This window comes from Sminthopsis crassicaudata, chromosome 1 (genome assembly GCF_048593235.1).
Source record: "Sminthopsis crassicaudata isolate SCR6 chromosome 1, ASM4859323v1, whole genome shotgun sequence".
In the NCBI taxonomy this organism is placed as follows: Eukaryota; Metazoa; Chordata; class Mammalia; order Dasyuromorphia; family Dasyuridae; genus Sminthopsis; species Sminthopsis crassicaudata.
Window position 1 is genome coordinate 264,086,121 of NC_133617.1, and position 18,455 is coordinate 264,104,575.

The following is an 18,455-nucleotide window of genomic DNA, read 5'->3' on the forward strand; positions in this document are numbered from 1 at the left end:
CCATACTAGTAGGCATATAAGCCAGATATGAACAGATAAGATTCTTAATTCATAGACACTGAACTTTATCCACACACTACACACCTGCCTCTGCTACCCCCTTGCATCTGTGTATAGAATGGGGGCGTGGTAGAGAGAACTAAAGTAGATTATTTTAAAAGTTTTTTTTAAGATTCTTTTTTTTTCTTTGTTTTAATTAAAGCTTTTTATTTTCAAAAATATGTTCAACATTTACCTTTACAAAACTTTGTGTTCTAATTTTTCCCTCCCTTCTTCCTATCCTAGAAGTCAACATGTACAATTCTTCAATACATATTTCCACAAATATTATGCTGCACATCTCTCAAGATTCTGATAGCAAACAATACTAAATGCCATATAATTAAGCACTAAATTGTGGGGCACAGACCATAGCACAGGTGGAGTTTAGAAAAGGATGAGACTAAATGAAATACCATAAGAAATCCTTTAGCACAAGATAAAAAAATGTGTGTCTTGGAATATAGCTCTTCCATTATTCATACGTTATTATGAATATCTTATTTTATTATTTTATAAATGTAAAATTACTTAATATATCTTATCATATTAGGAAAAGAAATGTAATTATTATTTTTTAAAATTATGTTTTGTTTATAAAATCCTAGATTGGGATGCAAAAGTCTCTCTCTCAAATAGTGTGATGCATTATGACCATATGCTGATTTTTAATCATTGCTTCTTGGTCATACTTATATCTATAGAGCATATGTATATGATTGTATTACATTCATAGAACCAAAAAAAAGTATTTATAATCTGAATTTTCCTGATTCTAAAATATTTTGTTATAATATCGATTTAATATTCTTTATATAAGCTCTGAAAGAGTAACATAGTTTGGTGCAGGGGTTCATAAAGTGGCCCAGAACTCTTACTGGTGCTTTCAGAGCATCCATACAAAACTTTCTTTTGTAATAATAAAAAGATGTTTTAATTTCTCATACAGGAATATCAGTCGATAAAATCCATATAAACAAAAGTTCTTTAGGGTTCCTCAATACTTTTTCAGAATGCAAGGGGATCCTAAGACAAAATGTTTGAGAATTGCTGGCATGGTGAATAGAGAACCTTCCTCAGGGGAGAGGAAAATCTAGACTAATTTTTTAAGTTTTCAGGCAACTGTCTAAGACTATAAGTTGTAAAATAATACCATTTTATATGACAGAGAAAGTTTCTTTACCTGGAATTTCCTGGACCAAGGACATCATAGATCTGGACCAAAACCAAATATGTGAGTGTGTAACATGTATATGCATGTATACAATAAACATACCTGTACATGTACACATGTGTGTAAAGGGATAATATGTGCTTGCAAAATATACACCTACATAATCATATACCTTCTATTATGTGCATATATATGCATATGTTTGTTATGTGAATATACATGTATATATTCTAATGATGCTGCTTCTTTCTCTCTCCCCAAATTTTCCTTGATTTCTTTCTTTGATTTCTCTTCTTTTTCTCCCTTTTTACCTCCTCTCCTTTCTACTCTGCCCTCTTCAGGCCAGACTCTCAAAAACCCAATTACATAAAGTACATTAGATAGTGAGATCTTGTCCTGTATTGTTTGAAGCTTTACTTTGAGCAGAGGGGAAATCTACAAATACATCGAAAAAACAAATTGTAGGTTAAACAAAAATGTTGGTCAAGTATTTAATTTAGCTGAGTTTTTAGAAATTGACAAATCCAACTCATTCTAACCCAAAGATGACCTAGAAAAGAGGAAAAGACATATTCATGGGTAGAAATAAGAGGTTTTGAATTGAATTGTACAGTTAGGCAATTAACTGGGACATTTAATAATCTACAAATAGATTAAAAAGCATATGAATGGGCTACAATGAGGTGGGCATAAAAATGCGGCAGAATGATGAAATGAGAGAAATGTGGATAATGTGCTAAAATTCATATCTGTAGGATCATGACTTGTATCATGTTATAATTTCTCTTTGTAATTTGCTACATTTTTTGAAAAATACTATTATTTATCATTTAGAGTAATACTATACAATAGGGAAATCATGGAATCACAAATTTAAAGCTAGGAAACATAGTAGTTACATAATAAAACTCTCTCATTTTATAGATTAGGATACTGCCTCATTAAGACTTTGCTGAGGAAAATAATTGTCTCTGGCTCTCCCCAATCTTTAAATGCTTTTCCCTCATCATCATCTACTGGCTTCCCAGGCTTCCTTTAAGTCTCAAAGTCCCATCTAATACAGGAAACTTTCCCAAACCTCTCTTGATTCTAGTGCCTTCCCTCTTTTATTTCCTGCATATCCTGCTTATAACTTCTTTGAATATTTTTATTTGCTTGCTTCCTCTATTAGATTGTGAGATCCAGGAGGGCAGGAAAAAACATCCTTTTGCTATCCTTAGAGTTTAGCACAATTTTCAGAAGATGCTTAAGAAATGTTTGTCAACTGTCTGAGGCCAAGAGAGATTAAGTGGTCTTATTGGTAGTGACAGAGACAGCCAGGAAACCCAGATCATCAGTCTCCAAAGCTAATCTCTAGTGTTTTTTCTACTAAACATTTTATTTAAAATTTTTTTACTTATTTTATTTTATTTTTTTTACAAAGACTTTAGGAATTATAACACATCATTTAAATGTCCAGGGAGAAAATTCTCCTTTCCTGCCAATTTGATTCAACAAATTCTGTATAATCTGTCTACAAACTCTAAAAGTCATTTTCAAACCATAAAACAAAATTGTATGAATACTCAGATTTTAGTTATTTAAACAATGATTATTTACTTTTCCTCCTATTCTTTTCTCCAGCATTTTCCAGCTTATAGCATTGTTCATTAACATTTCCACCACTTAGAAAGGAAAAGAAGGAAAAGCAAAACACAGGTGAGATAATTTTTCTACTTCAGGAGATTTTTTTCAAAGGGAAGTTGAAAAGAGATTAGAGGGTTATTTGTGGATTTTTTTTCCCTTGCTAAGTCACTGTGATCCTTATTTCCATACTTAATGACAAGCAATGTGTTGTACATAGTGGACACTAAAATTCAACAAATAATTAGTGGGCACCTACTATATGCAAAGCATTATTCTGGGTTGCTGGGTAAAAAGTCATTTTTGCTATTTTGGAACATCTTACTATCTAGAGTTGGTAACAAGTATTTTCTTTAAAATACAGAGGCTTCTTTCAATTTTGGATTCAAAATTATGTTCTAAAATTTGGTGAAATTTATGGGAAATCTGAAAGCTGGATAACTGGAGTATTATAAGAATTATATTTTCATGAACAAAGAATTACTAGGATCATATGACACCAAACATCCAGATATTTTCTAACACTGGGTGGTTGACTGAAAATCACATTATGTTTAACCCAATATTACATAGTCCACAAAGGGCTCAATTTGCATCTAAGTACAGTATGCTACTACAGATTATTAATGATGAGTAATGCTATAGAGATGGCATAATACACATTAAACATGTATATATGAGACTTGAAAAGGAGGAAGGCTATTCACTAAGGGAGGAAGGGATATCAAATGCAGAGTTCAAGGGCAGCATTGTGTCTATATAGCAGGAGAACTGTCTTTAGGACTCTACTATTATAATTCATGGAAAATGTATGTTAAGAATGCCACAAAATGAGAAAACATGTTTGGATTAAAACCTATAACAAAAGAGAGTAGAAATTAGTGATATCATCAATCTGTTGAATTTTTCTTTTTGTAAATGTTTAATTTGTCCAAACTTGACAAACACCCATGAATATAAACATGTTCTTATACAAAGAAGCTATAACAACATTGTATAAGAAAACATTAATTCCTATTATTTACATGGTTTGGGGTTTTTTTAAGCATATAATTTATAACAGTGATTTCTCTTGCATCTATTAACTACAGGCCAAGTTTATTACATTTCTAATTTTGCTTCAGAGTTCTCCATATCTTCTTTAGAGAACTGAAAGATCTGTCATTTTTATCATTGTTTCAAATTCCTGCCAATATGCTCCCCTAATTCAATATTTGGAATACAGGTATCTCAATTGCATTTAACCACCATAGTCAGATTAGGTGTTTGTGTGTATGGGTGGTGGTGGTGGTTTACAAGGTGTTTTATAAAGGGAACAATTACTTCAAAGGCAAAATAGCAAAAACAAACTTAGAAAATGTCCCTAACTCTCAGAATCTCCCCTATTTCACCTCTATCCTTGTGGAGGTGAGAAAAATTAGATTTAGTTTCACAATGTAATGCAATCCTACATAATATTAGTCCCATCAAGTACCAAAATCAAAGTGATCTTTGTGTTTGCCTCCCCAAATCCTGGCTTCTCAGCAGTTCCCTGCTAGGCTGGCTATAACATCTATCCTGGAATAAATAAATTCCCAGGTCCCCCATAGATTGAATTCCTAGATTAGAAACTCTATTCCCTGCACCTGGAACTGAAAAGAAACAAATAAAACAAGCAAAAATCCTAAGCCCATCTCTCATGGCCAAGAGAAAGGAAAGAGGGTTTTGGGTACTTGCCTCAAAAATTCCTGCATAGTACTCTTGCTGTAAGTGAATGAGTCCTTCACCACAGAGTATGCCAGAAAGATCAAGTAACTGCATTTTTTTTTCTCTCTTGAGACCATTAAAATGGAATTAAAACCAACCCTCAGACGTTTGTCATATCTTTTCATCTATGTCCCTTGAAAATAGGAAGGCTTGTGTGATCCTGGGCAAGTCACTTAGCCTCAATTGCCTCAGGGAAAAAAGGAAGAAGGAAGAAGGAAGAAGGAAGAAGGAAAGAAAGGAAGAAGGAAAGAAAGGAAGAAGGAAAGAAAGAAAGAAGGAAAGAAAGAAAGAAGGAAAGAAAGAAGAAAGAAAGAAGAAAAAGAAAGAAAGGAAAGAAGAAAGAAAGAAAGAAAGAAAGAAAAGAAAGAAAGAAAGAAAGAAAGAAAGAAAGAAAGAAAGAAAGAAAGAAAGAAGAAAGAAAGAAGGAAAGGAAGAAGAGAAAGAAAGAAGAGGAAAGAAAAGAAGAAGAAGAAGAAGGAAGGAAGAAGAAGGAAGGAAGGGAAGGAAGGAAGGAAGGAAGGAAGGAAGGAAGGAAGGAAGGAAGGAGAGGAAGGAAGGAAGGAAGGAAGGAAGGAAAGAAAGAAAGAAAGAAAGAAAGAAAGAAAGAAAGAAAGAAAGAAAGAAAGAAAGAAAGAAAGAAAGAAAGAAAGAAAGAAAGAAAGAAAGAAAGAAAGAAAGAAAGAAAGAAAGAAAGAAAGAAAGGAAGAAAAAGAAAGGAAGGAAGGAAGGAAGGAAGGAAGGAAGGAAGGAAGGAAGGAAGGAAGGAAGGAAGGAAGGAAGGAAGGAAGGAAGGAAGGAAGGAAGGAAGGAAGGAAGGAAGGAAGGAAGGAAGGAAGAAAGGAGGAAGGAAGGAAGGAAGGAAGGAAGGAAGGAAGGAAGGAAGGAAGGAAGGAAGGAAGGAAGGAAAGAAAGAAAGAAAGGAAGGAAGGAAAGAAAGAAAGAAAGAAAGAAAGAAAGAAAGAAAGAAAGAAAGAAAGAAAGAAAGAAAGAAAGAAAGAAAGAAAGAAAGAAAGAAAGAGAAAAAAGGAAAATAGGAGGACTCTAAAAACATTTTTTTCTTTTCTACTTGTGAGAATATAAGCACTTTATTGTCATTTAGTCCCATTAAATTGTTTAAATTATTCACCTTCCTGGGTTTCTCTTGACTCCTGCATTTTCATTTCAAAGTTTCTGTGCATTCTAGTATTTTGTTTTTAAATCAAGGTTACTTTAAAGTCCATTATTCCATTAAATGTTCATTCCCACCCCCAGCTTCAGTAGGATTATATTCAGTTTTCTTGTACATGGTATAATTGTTCACCTTTTGCCTTTTGAAATATCATATTTCAAGATTGTTATCTGCTTCATAATAGTTGCTGTCAGGTTTTATATGGCACTGACTGGTTCCTTGTGACTTAAGCATTTTCATTTTGGCTGCTTGCATAATTTTTTCTTTGAACTAGAAAGTATAGATCTCAACTATGATGTTCTTGGGAGTTTTCACTTTAGATTTCTTGGGGGAGGTAATTAGTGGATTCTTTTAACTTTTAACTTGGACCTCTAGTTTTAATAAATGTGAACAACTTTCACTTATGATTTCTTATAGTATTTTTTTACATTGTTTTGGGTTGTAACTTTCAAGGGGTCTATTATTTCTCTTCAACATACTTTCTAAATCAGTATTTTTGATAGTAGACATATTATATCTCCTTCTTTGTAAAAGAAATCTTTATTTTATTCCAATGTTTACTGTTGTCTCAAGAGATATTCATTTGTTCAGATATGGTTTTCAGTCTACTTTCTGAGAAAGGTTTTCCATTCTGTTTTAAGCTATTTATTTCTCCTCCAATTTTTTTTTTTCCTCCTAAAGAGCTCTTATTTCACTTTCAGTTGTCTTTATATGTTTCTTTCGCTCCTCCCCCACCCCAGGTATTCTTGACATACTTGGGCCAAATAATCTTTTTCACTGAGTTTTGCCTATAATTTTTTTTATTATTATTTTATGCTCCTCTTCTGAGTTTACTTTCTGTGCATCTCTTGATCCAGTAAGTTTTTCATAGGTTAACATCTTTTTAGTCATAGTTGTAGCCCAAGGTCTTCATTTTGGATTTTATGCTAAGATTCTCTCCCTTATACTCATGAATGGGATGGTCAAGCCCTTTTTGGTCATGAGCTTAATTTCTTGAGCTTCAGTCAATGACTTTCATCTCTCTTGATGTGTCTTTGCATAGAACTCTGATAGATTTCAGTGTCTCCAATAGATTTTGTGGTCTTTTGCCTCACTCTCCTCCTCCCTTTGGAGAATTCTTTGTTAAGGTGCTGAGCTATTATCTACCATTCTCCCCAGTGACCCTGGTTGGAGGTCAGTTGGAAATTCTTGACCATTAGGGACATTCCCAATAGAGATGCTGTGGCAATCTTCTATTCTTCTGGGACACCACCAAATGTGATGCTACCATGGACATTTGGTTAACTTTTTTGTGTAGTCTTGCCCTGCACCAAATAACTTATAGAGGTTTCTCTTTGAATTTCTTAATAATTGCATGATCTGGTACTTTTTTAGATTCTTCATAGAGATATCATGGGATATTTGGACTCCTCTATGACTTTTCATGCCTTAATTGGAAATCCCTCCATAAAATATTGAGTTAAACTGAACAGCCTTGAGGATCACAGAAGAAACCAGCTGTAAACATTAATCATCAACTTTGTTTCCCTATCTCCATTTAATTATATTACCTTGTTGAAAAAGACTGTGCCTTCTTCCCGATTTCTTGTCTGTTTCTCTTGATCTTATTATATATTCTTTATTCTATTAAAATTTAGTAAGTAGGAGCTTGCAAAACAAATCATGCTGATTGTTGACTGAGCTATGCTCTCATTTTACAAAATGTAATACTGTATAAATAGTAATATTTTCCCACATTAAATGACTCTAGAAACTGTATCCCCAGGGTAATTCTTGGTGTTTGCTTGACCTATCACCTACAAAACAGAGAGCAATGCATTTGCTATGTAACAAATACTTTAAATGTTTGTAATGTTGAATGAAAAATGTCTCAGTAAAATGTTGAATAAGGAATGAGTGGTCAAATTCTGTTATATTCTTTCATAGCAGTAACAACAACAACATTAACTCTAAAACAAATGATTTCTAAGTCTAAGCTGATGGATAACTCAATTCTTTTGAGTGATATTCTATGCAAGAAAATTCCAGTGGAACAAAAGAATTTGGATAATGCTTTGGAAGTTACTACTGTAGGATTTTATTTTTATTTTCAAACAAATGGGAGGATGAGGCCTAGTTTTTTTCATAATAATTGGTAAGAAAAAACATTACTGGAACTTTTTGGCTTGAGCATTTCATTATTTTCCTATCTTTGAATGCATATCATCATCATCATCATCATCATCATCATTAGAAAGCTGAGGAATGCTAGAGCAACCTATAGAACAAATCTATAGAAGCCTATGTCTTCAAACAGATTAAAAGGATCAGAGGGATAAAGAAAGAATGGAAGAATTTGGTTCTTACCATATGAGTATTGAAAAGTAGTATTTCTCTATTATATAGTCTTCCTATTAGTATGACAAACTTTATCGATAGAGAGCTAAATGTAGGATCAGGAAGGGATAGGTTCAGATTCTGCCTTTTGTGGAAGTGACTATGGGCAAGTTACAATATATTTGTCTCAATTTCATCTATAAAATAAGAATAAGAATAACTATAGTATCTATTCTCAAAAAGTTGTTATGAAGCTCAAATAAGAGAGTCACTTATACATGTCAGTTGAAAGGAATTAATATGAGAGAATAACATTGATATAATCTATTATTATAGTGCTGACATTAGCATGTCAAAGGGAAGTTCTATTTAAAACCTATTTTTCATGTTATCCTTCTTAAAATATAACTATTTTAGCAGCAAAAAAAAAAATGTATTATGAGAGTTAAATATATGTAGTCATTTCTGAGTTGAGCTAAGAAAAATTTTCTTCCTTTGCCACCTAAGCATTTTCCAGAAAATTCAAATATAGACATAGTCTTCTAATAGAATGCATCCCTCCTTGAAAAGTTATGTATTAATTGAATCATAGTTTAAATTACAGTTGGAGGTTTTACCATTAATAATTCCATGATGAATCCTTTTTTAAGTGAATAATTCTTTTGCAAATGAGCAACTTGTGTTGAACTGATTTTTAATATGTCTACTTTTATATATACACTTCTAGCTAACATAAATGCTTGTCAGTAAATTTCATTTGATTAAAGTTTTAGTTATTACAAATTCAGAATTTTGAAAGAAAATGGTGATGACAAATATAGCTAAGAATAAAAGGAGTAATTATGAGTTCTTCAAAATTTTTTAGTTAATTTAAAAGTAGACTTGGGGGGTCACATTATAGAAACTTTATCAGTGAATCAGTCAATAAGCAGTTATTGTACCAGGCACTGACATATATATTCTAGGTACTGGGGATACAAAGTAAAGTAAGACAGCACCTAACCCTTGAAATTTTTAGATTCTTAATCTGGGGTAAATAATACAAAACAAGTTTAAAAAATTCTGGACTGAGAGGATGTTCACAAAAAAAAAAAAAACAAATGCAAGATATATACCAAAATAAATACAGGTCTCAGGACACTAATTACTCTGGAAACCTCAAAAGTTGGAATCTCACCTTTTAGAGGAGGTGGCACTTGAAATGAACTTTGATGGGAGGAAGGAATTCTGAGAAGTTGCAAAGAAAAAAGGGAATATTCTATACAAGAGAAACAAGTTGTTCAAAGGCACCCAATTGGGAAATGGGAGTATCTTTTAACAGGAAGTAGCAAGTAGAGGAACGTAAAGTGCTATATGAACAGAGTATAAAGGAGAATAAGATATACTTTACCTATAAGCATAGTACTTGGAGCCAGAACAAAGACTTTAAAATTCCAAATTTAAATTTGAATTTTGTCCTCAAGGTAATAGGGAACTACTAAAGCTTCCTGACCAGAAGAGGGACATGATTGGAGCTGCATTTTAGGAATATTAGACAATTATGAGGAATTGGTAGTGTGGGGGAGAGACTACATAATTTGTTATAATTAAATATTTCCTTTTTTGTTTTGTTCTTCATGATTCCTTAAAAAAATGTTTTTGAGTCTTCGGGGCAGCTAAATGGCATAGGAAGAGCATATGCTCTGAGTTCAAATCCAACTTCGGACACTTAAACTTTAATATTTGGGCAAGTCACTTAACCCCAATTGCCTCAATTTTTTTTTTTTTTTGAGGGTTAAAATGCCTCAAGAAAAATTAAAACCAAAAAAAAAAAAAAATGCTTTAAAAAAAAGGTTATATTGAACAATATAAAATTTAGAAAATGCAAAAGGTCTTCATATAACCAGTCACTCTGGTGAGGACAGATGACCCAGGGTGATGCCTTCAACGGTACACCCTTCTCCCCTTTTACCCCCACTTCAGTGAACACAGGTGACTTCTTACCATCTTCGGGATCAAACACAATTCTTTTGGGGTTTCAAAGCCTTTCAGACCTACCCTGTCTATTTTTCCATTCTTTTTGCACCTTAATGCCTGGCCCCACCCCACTTCCAATGCTACCTCCCCTCCACTCAGAGACCACTGACTGTCAGGGCACGTTCGCTAGCTGTCAGCTTTCCTGAAATGCTCTCCTCATCTATGCTTCCCAGTTTATGTCAAGTCCCAGGCAAAGTCCCGCCTTCTACAGCAAACCTTTTCCGATCTCCTGTAACTGGTGGTGTCTTCCTTCTCCGGATTATTTACAATTTATCCCGTGTCTGTCTTGTTTGCATCTAGTCTCTCCCCCTCCCCTCCCCGTCCCCGCCCCCCCCCCCCCCCCCCCGTTAGTGAGAGCTCCTGTGGAGTTGGGGACTGTTTTACATTTTCTTCAGCACTCCCAGCGTGGAACACGATCCCCGACACCAGTAGGTGCTTTGTATGCGCTAATTCACTGTTTGATTGATTGAATTGGGATGGGCTACCCCAGCCCTTGTCATTTCGGTGGGTTTGCGTGCCGTGTTTTAGGGGCTGTGATTTTGAACTCCCCGTGGTCCAGCTCTGAATTAATAGTAAACAATAATACGCTTGACCAAAGTGTGCACACGCAAGCTTTCACACGCCACAGCCCCAACTCAAACTAAGTTCCCTCCCTCAATTGCACAGTTAAACATCCCTTAAGCCCTCCCACTCTGGTGTGGACCAAACCATTGCCGCCACTAGCTAAGGCGGCCATAAAACCAGCTTCGCTTTCCCTCCCGACTGGAGCTCTGCAGGCTCGCCGATCCAGTCCAGAACCCGGCCGGCCCTCACTTTGTTCACCGCCGGTCTCCCCTGAGAGTCGGGGCACAGGATCCGGCGGGGGCCGGCAGCAGCCCCCTGCCACGCTCCCCCGTGGGTGCGGGGGTTAGTGGGCAGGGCCCGGTGCTGCCGAGCTCTCCTTTCCTCTGCCAGCGGCGTCTCCGGCTCCAGCGAGTTTCATTCAGGGTCTGGAGGAAGCGGTTCGTGAGCTGGAGCTGGGGGCGGCAGCTTCTCGGAGGACTCTCGCTCCACTTCTGCCTTCGTCGGCGTTTCCCGGGAGGCTGCCTGGGACGGGTCGGCTGAGGCTGGAGGTGAGAGGCTTGACCCGAGAATCTAGGGGGGTTGGGGATGCGCGCCGCCGACGCTGGGCTGCCAGCGGTCCGAGCGAGCGAACATGTAAGCTGGCGAGGCTGGAAGCTGGGGATGGCGGGGGAGCGCACAGCTGCCCAGCTGCCTCCGCCTCGGCCGCCGCGGCGCGTGCGTTTCCAGTGGTGGCAGAAGCCGCTGCTTGGGGTACATGGCAAAGCCAGAGACCCTGCCCCCTCCCCCAGTCCGCCCTGCCCTCCCCTTCTCCTCGTCCCCTTCCACGACTGGATCGTACCGGCTCCCGGGGAGCATCCAGACCCCACTTGCGGGTGGCAACAATGCGGAGCACCCTCGGGTCTCTCCTGGGCTGTGCTCACACCCCCCTTCCTTTGCAGTCTGTCGTGTCCTTATTGGTTTTGCTTGATTTAGTTTCGGAGAAAGCAGTAGCGGTTATTAGGTCAAGCAACTAAAGTTTCCAGCTTTCTGTAAGGAGGAGGAGAAAGCTGCTGCTGCTATTGAAGTGTGTGGGTGGGTGGGGGGGAGCACTTGCGTGCTTAGAAAGCCCCTCAGATATTGAAGTTGCAGCTTCAGAAGTTAATCCTGGAGGGGGAAGGGATCACCATGTAGACAGAGCTTCAGACCTACTTTTCGTGCCTGATTTCTGTGGTTGTTCCTTAAAAGAAAATCCAGTCGTTTATGCTAAATACTTCTGGGGCAGCTACATCAATGATAATCAGCTTGCTTTGTCTTTCCTTTCCTATCTGGGAGGTTGCCGCGACTGTAAATCCTGGGGCTCTGGAAGTTGTCCCCCTTCCTCCTCCCATCGTGGTCTCGAATGTCTAGGCTTTCTTTGAAAGCACACAAATTTGAAGGAGAATTAAATTATCTTTGGTTCACTAGTGCCCCAGATCGCTCAGGAGAGTTCAGTAACTAGGCAATAAAACATATCCATGCTGTGGGAAGCCCCTGATGCTTGCTGCCTGAGCATTGGATTTCTGTCCTATAATTGTTATTACTACCGACGTAGATAGTGCAAAGAACTGGGACGCCTTCCCTTCTCTCTTCCCCTCCCCCCTACCCCTTAAGCAGCTTTATGGGGAAGGAAGAGATCGTTGGTGTGTCCTTTAATTCCTCCGTATAGTGGAGAGAAAACACCTGGTGCTAGGGAGAATTTGAGGACTCTGCTGGTTAACCCTTTCAGGCTGTTGCTCAGCTTGAGTAAGCCCCGTGATAAAAGTGCTCATTTCCCATTCTGCCTGTAATGTAGGCATGCCCTGGGCTTTTCCTTGGGGCCAAACTTATGTCCTATGCAAAATCTGGCACACATCTGTCACAACATTACGTGAGACTAACTCTTTCAGTGGATGACTTTGAAAGGGCTACTGAGTGGTCTGTTTTCAAAAGGGATTGTGACAGTAAGATTAAAGAGTCTCCAATTCAATAGATTTCCTTCTGTGGATAGCCAAGATCTTGGGTTTAATTTGTTTTTATTTAACTGTTTTCTTCACTTTTGTGATTCTGTTCATTTTGTTTAATATATGGCATCGAATTCTGTGGTCAGGCAAATATGCTGTCAAATAGTGTTAACTTTATTACTAATTGACAAGTTGTATTTCTGCTTTGATGAAATCTCAGTATACTAGAACTGATAGTGGTCTGAACCAAATACATGACACACCAGGATGAAATTAGGAATAAAAATGACTTGGATAGGAGTAATTTTTAAAAATTTCTTTGTAATCAATGAATATTGAGTAAACTTTAGCTGCGGAAATATATTTGAGCTATTTGCAAATTTGTTGTTTGTGCCAAATCCATTTAGCTATGCCCCTAAGTAAGTTTGTGGTTAACTCTACATCAGAATTAATGATGTTGTGGGTTTCTTTTTTAGATTGAAATATTGATTTGTACATTCTTACTGGCTGGAGAAGTTGGATCAACTACCCAGTGTCTAAAGAAACAATACTATGGCAATATACTGCCCTAGTATCTAAGTGTAGCATCATAAAAGAGTTAATAGACAAAGCTTCCCTAGGCACCTAACAGTATAAAAGGTTCCAGAAATTGGAAAGAATCGAGCTAGACAATATTTCTCTTGCCTATGCTCCTGAAGGCTTTAGTGAGTTGCATTATTGCTTATAAGTTTAAACCCTTTCTCAGAACATTTTTCTTCAGTAGATTGATAGTAATATTTCCAGTCAAAAAAAAAAAGTCACAAGAAGATTAAGTGACTTGCCTAAAGTATCACACTATGGCATCTCTATTCCTATCTTTATGTTAAAACTGCTAAAATGTAATACCTGTCTAATTATGTGGATAATGAAGAAATTTTTTTCTTCTCAAGTGCTTGATTAAAGGAAACTAGGCTAGTTTTCTCAAAGAAGTTTCTTATTTAATTTTTTTTTTTTTTCAGAAAAGTAACCTTTTTTCTTTTCAGGTTCATCTGCTACTTCTGAAAAGTTCCTCTTTCCAGTCCTGAATAACTTAGTAACTAAGAAAAGCACATTATTGGATCTTGGAAGCAAAGATAGTGCAGAGGCAGTAGATGGTAGTATGTAGAGTAGCACATTGTAACACATTTATTGAGAAAGTTGCATATTACAGTTAATCCTGGAAAATGCCTTGAATTGGCCATCTGGAGATGTCCCCTGACTTTAATCAGAAGTATGACCCTAGACAAGTCATTTTATTTCTTTAGGTACTTTCCTCATTGGTAGATTGGTCTAGTTGGCGCTCTGTTTTTAACTGTCCTTGCTTCAACAATAATAACAATTATAATGACTATTATTTATTTAGTACCTCCTATATGCCAGGAACTATGATAAAAGCTTTACAATTATTATTCCATTTAATTTTCGCAATAACCATGTGATATTGGTGCTATTATTGTCCCCTTTTCACAGAAGAGGAAACTGAGGCAAACAAGTTAAGTGGCACAGTCACACAGATAGTACTTATTTAAGGCTATATTTGAACTCAGGTCTAAATGATTCCAAACCCAGTGCTATAGCCACTGTGCCAACTAGCTGCCTTAACCCAGATTCTAAAGATATAGTGAGTTTACATTATGAAATTTTCTAAATATTTGCTTCTATTAGTCTTTCATGCTTTTGACTTTACTAGAAAAACCCAAAGTGTTAGACAAATGCTTCCTGTGATTATCAAGTATAATTAGATGAAAGAGCTCCTTTCTTTCCATTCTCTTAATTCAGTAGAGTATTTTTAGTGGAGCCTAAATAAGAGAAACTTTCAATCAATTTGAATTTTCTTTGCCACTTTTAGCAGAAAGAAAGAAATTGCATGAAAACATTCTTAGCAGGAATGAATATATTTTAAAAAATCAATTTCCAGGGTTCATCCTGGGGTTAGTATATATTCAGTCCAATTTTTTCCTCTATTCTTTCTCTATTTTTTTCTTCAGCTACAGTGCCACATATTGAGAATGGATATGAATATATAACATTGATGCACATTGATAATATAAAGCACAGATCTTGACTCATTTAAGATATTATATCTAATGAATCTGTAAAGTATCAAGATAGTCCAGTGAACAGAATACTGGCCCTGAATTCAAGTGCTTCTGTATGATCCTGGACAAGTCATTTAACCCTTTTTGCCTCAGTTTTCTCATCTGTAAAAATGGCTAGAGGAGGAAATGGCAAACTACTCCAGTATTTTTGCCAAGAAAACCCCAGATGGGGTCACCAAGAGTTGACGATGACTGGAAGAATTAGTTAACCAACAACCTTTCTAGTTTAGTAGAATAACCTATATATACCTCAAATCATTTCAGTTAACTCAGGTTTTGCTCTACTCCTTTTGTTTTTCTTTTATTCTGAAGTTAGTTATTCACCTTTTTCACCAACTTCAATTGCAGAATTATTGAACCCTAAAGACTCTGAGGGAGAGAAATTAAGGTGTTATGGACTTTCTAAAGAAATCATTTAATTCTTAAGAGTTAATATTATCCCTTTTGTTGTTGTTTTATCTTTTTCTTTTATTCTTAAAATATGTGACCCTTTTTTCCTATCACTTTCTTCATCTATAGAATGGGAAGCTTAAAAGTGATGGCTTCTAAACATTCTTCCAGTTTGTAAATATATGATCTTATGAACTGTGTATGGACAAATGAAAACATGATCATCTAGACCCTTCTTTCTTTTTTATAATAGCTTTTTATTTTTCAAAATACATGCAAAGATAGTTTTCAACATTCACCCTTGCAAAACTTGTGTGCCATATTTTTTCCCTTCCTCTCCACCTTACAGCAAGTAATTCAATATATGTTAAAACTGAAATTCTTCAAAACATATTTCCACATTTATAATGCTGCACAAGAAAAATCAGAGTAAAAAGAAAAAAAAAAAAAAGAGGAAAAAAACCCAAGCAAACAATAATAAAAAGGTGAAAATGTTGTGATCCACATTCAATCCCCATAATCACAAGTCTTTTGGTATTGGTCTGAATCAACTCACTGTTGAAAAGAGTCACATCCAACAAAGTTGATCATCACATAATCTTGTTGTTTTTGTGCTCAATATTCTCTTGGTTAATTCCAAATTGCTTTCTAGAATTGGTTGGATCAGTTCACAACTCTACCAACAATGTATTAATGTCCCAGTTTTCCCACACCCCTCCAACATTTATCATTATCTTTTCCTGTCATCTTAGCCAATGTGAGGGATGTGAATTAATACTTCAGAGAAACAATTTGCATTTTAGAGCCTACTTTCTTGAGTCCATCAATTATTTGATCTAGAGAAAGCTTTATCTTTTTTTTTTTTGATCTCTTGATTTTGCTTGTATAAAATGGTATCTTTAATTATAATCATCTTCCCATCCACAGAGAATTTAAGATTATTGGTTCAAATCCTTTCCTAATGCATCTATTGCCTTAACCTCATAACTTTCAGAACTAAGTTAATGTTAAAAGTGTTTCAAAATTTTTGACTAACAAGGATATTTTGAAGCAATATTTTTGAAAAATTGAGATAATTTTGGACTTTTTTTTTTTTTAGATAAGGTTGCAATTCATTTATCAAGAGACAAACCTTAACATTGGTCCTTTAAAAGCATCAGTTATAGAATGAATCGGAGACTTTTGGGGGAAGAGTGGACTTTGTTTTTAAAGATTAATTTGAGATGACACATTATTAACTATAATTTAGATAGAGATAAGGATTGCTAAATCCTGTAATGTCCTTTTCTAGTCAGTCTTTAAAACCACATGAATGAGTTTCTGAAATACTATTTTGCTTGTCCTACCTTGTGGTAGAAAATGAGCAAAACTTAAATCAGGAATATCTAGTACCTTACATTTTCTTCCTTCTGGTTATGAGAAGAAACTAAAAAACACATAGTTGATTTAGCAATGTGCATTAATTTGATCATTTCTTTAAAATCCCTAGAAAGTACTAAGGGTTTTGTTGTTATTGTTAAAAAAAAAAAAAAAAAAAAAAAAAAAAAAGTTCCAATTTTGCTAGGAAAGTCACACAAGAATTAAAACTTTCCAAGACATGATCTTTTCTATTGGCAAGCTTCAATAAGTAAAACAAATTACTTCCTTTTTTCCACATGTTTGGTGCTAAAATAGGGAACATGTGGATAATTAAACAATTTGAAACTGGCATCAAGCTGTGATTCTAAAATTGTAAATACTTTAGAGTAAAGTTCAAAGGTGACTACCTAAGCTAGAGGAAACGATAAGTTATTTGGCAGACAAGTTTTTGGAAGAATTAGTTAAGAATCCCTCAGTATGTTTTATGCATCAAGGCAAGATCAATGAGTTTCAAAATTGGGCTATTCCAGATAAGACTTTTAAAAAATACACAGGCATATGGAAACTCTTTAAAAAGGTTATGTACTAATGCAGAGTTTTGTTTCAGATATCATAAGAATTTATGTTTCATATGTTTAATAGTCTTTTTTTTTTTTCAGGAAGAATTATAGTATGCTTCAAGATTTTTTATTCTTGGTGTCAGTTTTACTAAATTGATTGGAGTTTTATTGTAAAGAGTAATGATCAAAAAGAAAACAGTTCATCTTTTAGTTGTGATTTTTTTTTTTCGTATCCAAATCACGAATAGGTTTTTAGAATTAGAATCTCAAAAAGTTAATTTATTGAAATTACCTGTCTCAAAGAAGGGAATTCAAACAATAAAAAAAAGTCTGCTGAATTTAATTTAAAAATTTGTGGGGTGGGGGGAGGGCCAGGCATCTTATCATATACTTAAATTCATTGTTCTGAAAGGTACCTCAGAGGCTAATTGATAATAGCCACTTCATTTTACAGATGAGAAAACTGAGGCTCTGAGTGGTTAGGTTATTTGCCCATAAGTTTTAAGTATTATGACTTAAATCTAAGTCTTCTCATTCTGGAGTCTTACTCTCCATTTCACCCCACTATTTTTCTTGACCGAGAAATCCATACAAATACCACACACTTTCCTCTACATAAACATTTTTATATACCTCTAATTGCATGCATAGTCCTACTCAGTTATACCAAACCATATGTGTTGTTTTTGTTCCTAGCCTTCCTATAGCTAGTGAAGCTGAAGTAAAGCTTCACTTATTCATATTCCATTTTCCTCTGTGATTATAAGGAAAGAGATTGCTAAGGGAAGACACTATGGTAATCTCAGGGCTCATACCTCACAGTTGGCAGGCAGATGGTTAAGCAGGCTGCTCCTATTCTTACCATGCTCTTTGGGAATTTTACAATGTCGCTAAGGGTGCCAGTAAGATAGTGGAGAAGGGTAGTGGTGATAGAGCCAGACATAGATATGGGTTTCTTAAAATTAATGGTCAAATAGAACAAAAACAGATGGGCGCTATCTATCCTTCTAAACAAAGTTCATTTACCTTAGGTCTGATAAGTTGCAGATTGCATGGTGTTTACTATTAAGTAGATTATGGAATAATGAGCAATTTAAGTTTCTTTAGGATATTACAGCTTTCTTATTGTTTTGATCATATATTTCAAGAGAACATTCCCATGTTTTATATTTCATTTGGAACCTATACTAACCTCCTCTCCCTCTCCTCCCATGCTTAAAAATTCCTTAAGTGAGGGTGGGGACAATATCTTCAAGCACTTAACTTAAGAATCTTCCACCTAGAAGATATCTAGATGGATCTGTGATCTCAATCAATGTTGCTACTCTGTCCATTGGTGCAGATTGAAATCCCTCCAGGCTTTCCGCAAATCCTCCCAAGGAAATATGCTTCTTTCCACTGATTTTAGTGTCTTCAATACCCTAA

General features: G+C 35.7%; 1 protein-coding gene across 14 annotated transcripts in view; it reads left to right on the forward strand.

The window, feature by feature from the left end:
- Positions 1 to 10,483: 10,483 nt before the first annotated feature.
- Positions 10,484 to 18,455, forward strand: part of FAM110B (family with sequence similarity 110 member B) — a 200,715-nt gene continuing 192,743 nt past the window's right edge. For 13 of the 14 annotated variants that reach the window (XM_074278716.1, XM_074278714.1, XM_074278724.1 and 10 more), the window contains exon 1: positions 10,779 to 11,194. The gene's annotated coding sequence lies outside the window, so the exon portion shown is untranslated. Of the gene's footprint in view, positions 11,195 to 18,455 lie in introns of all 14 variants that reach the window. The other variant, XR_012484319.1, reaches the window with a different exon arrangement.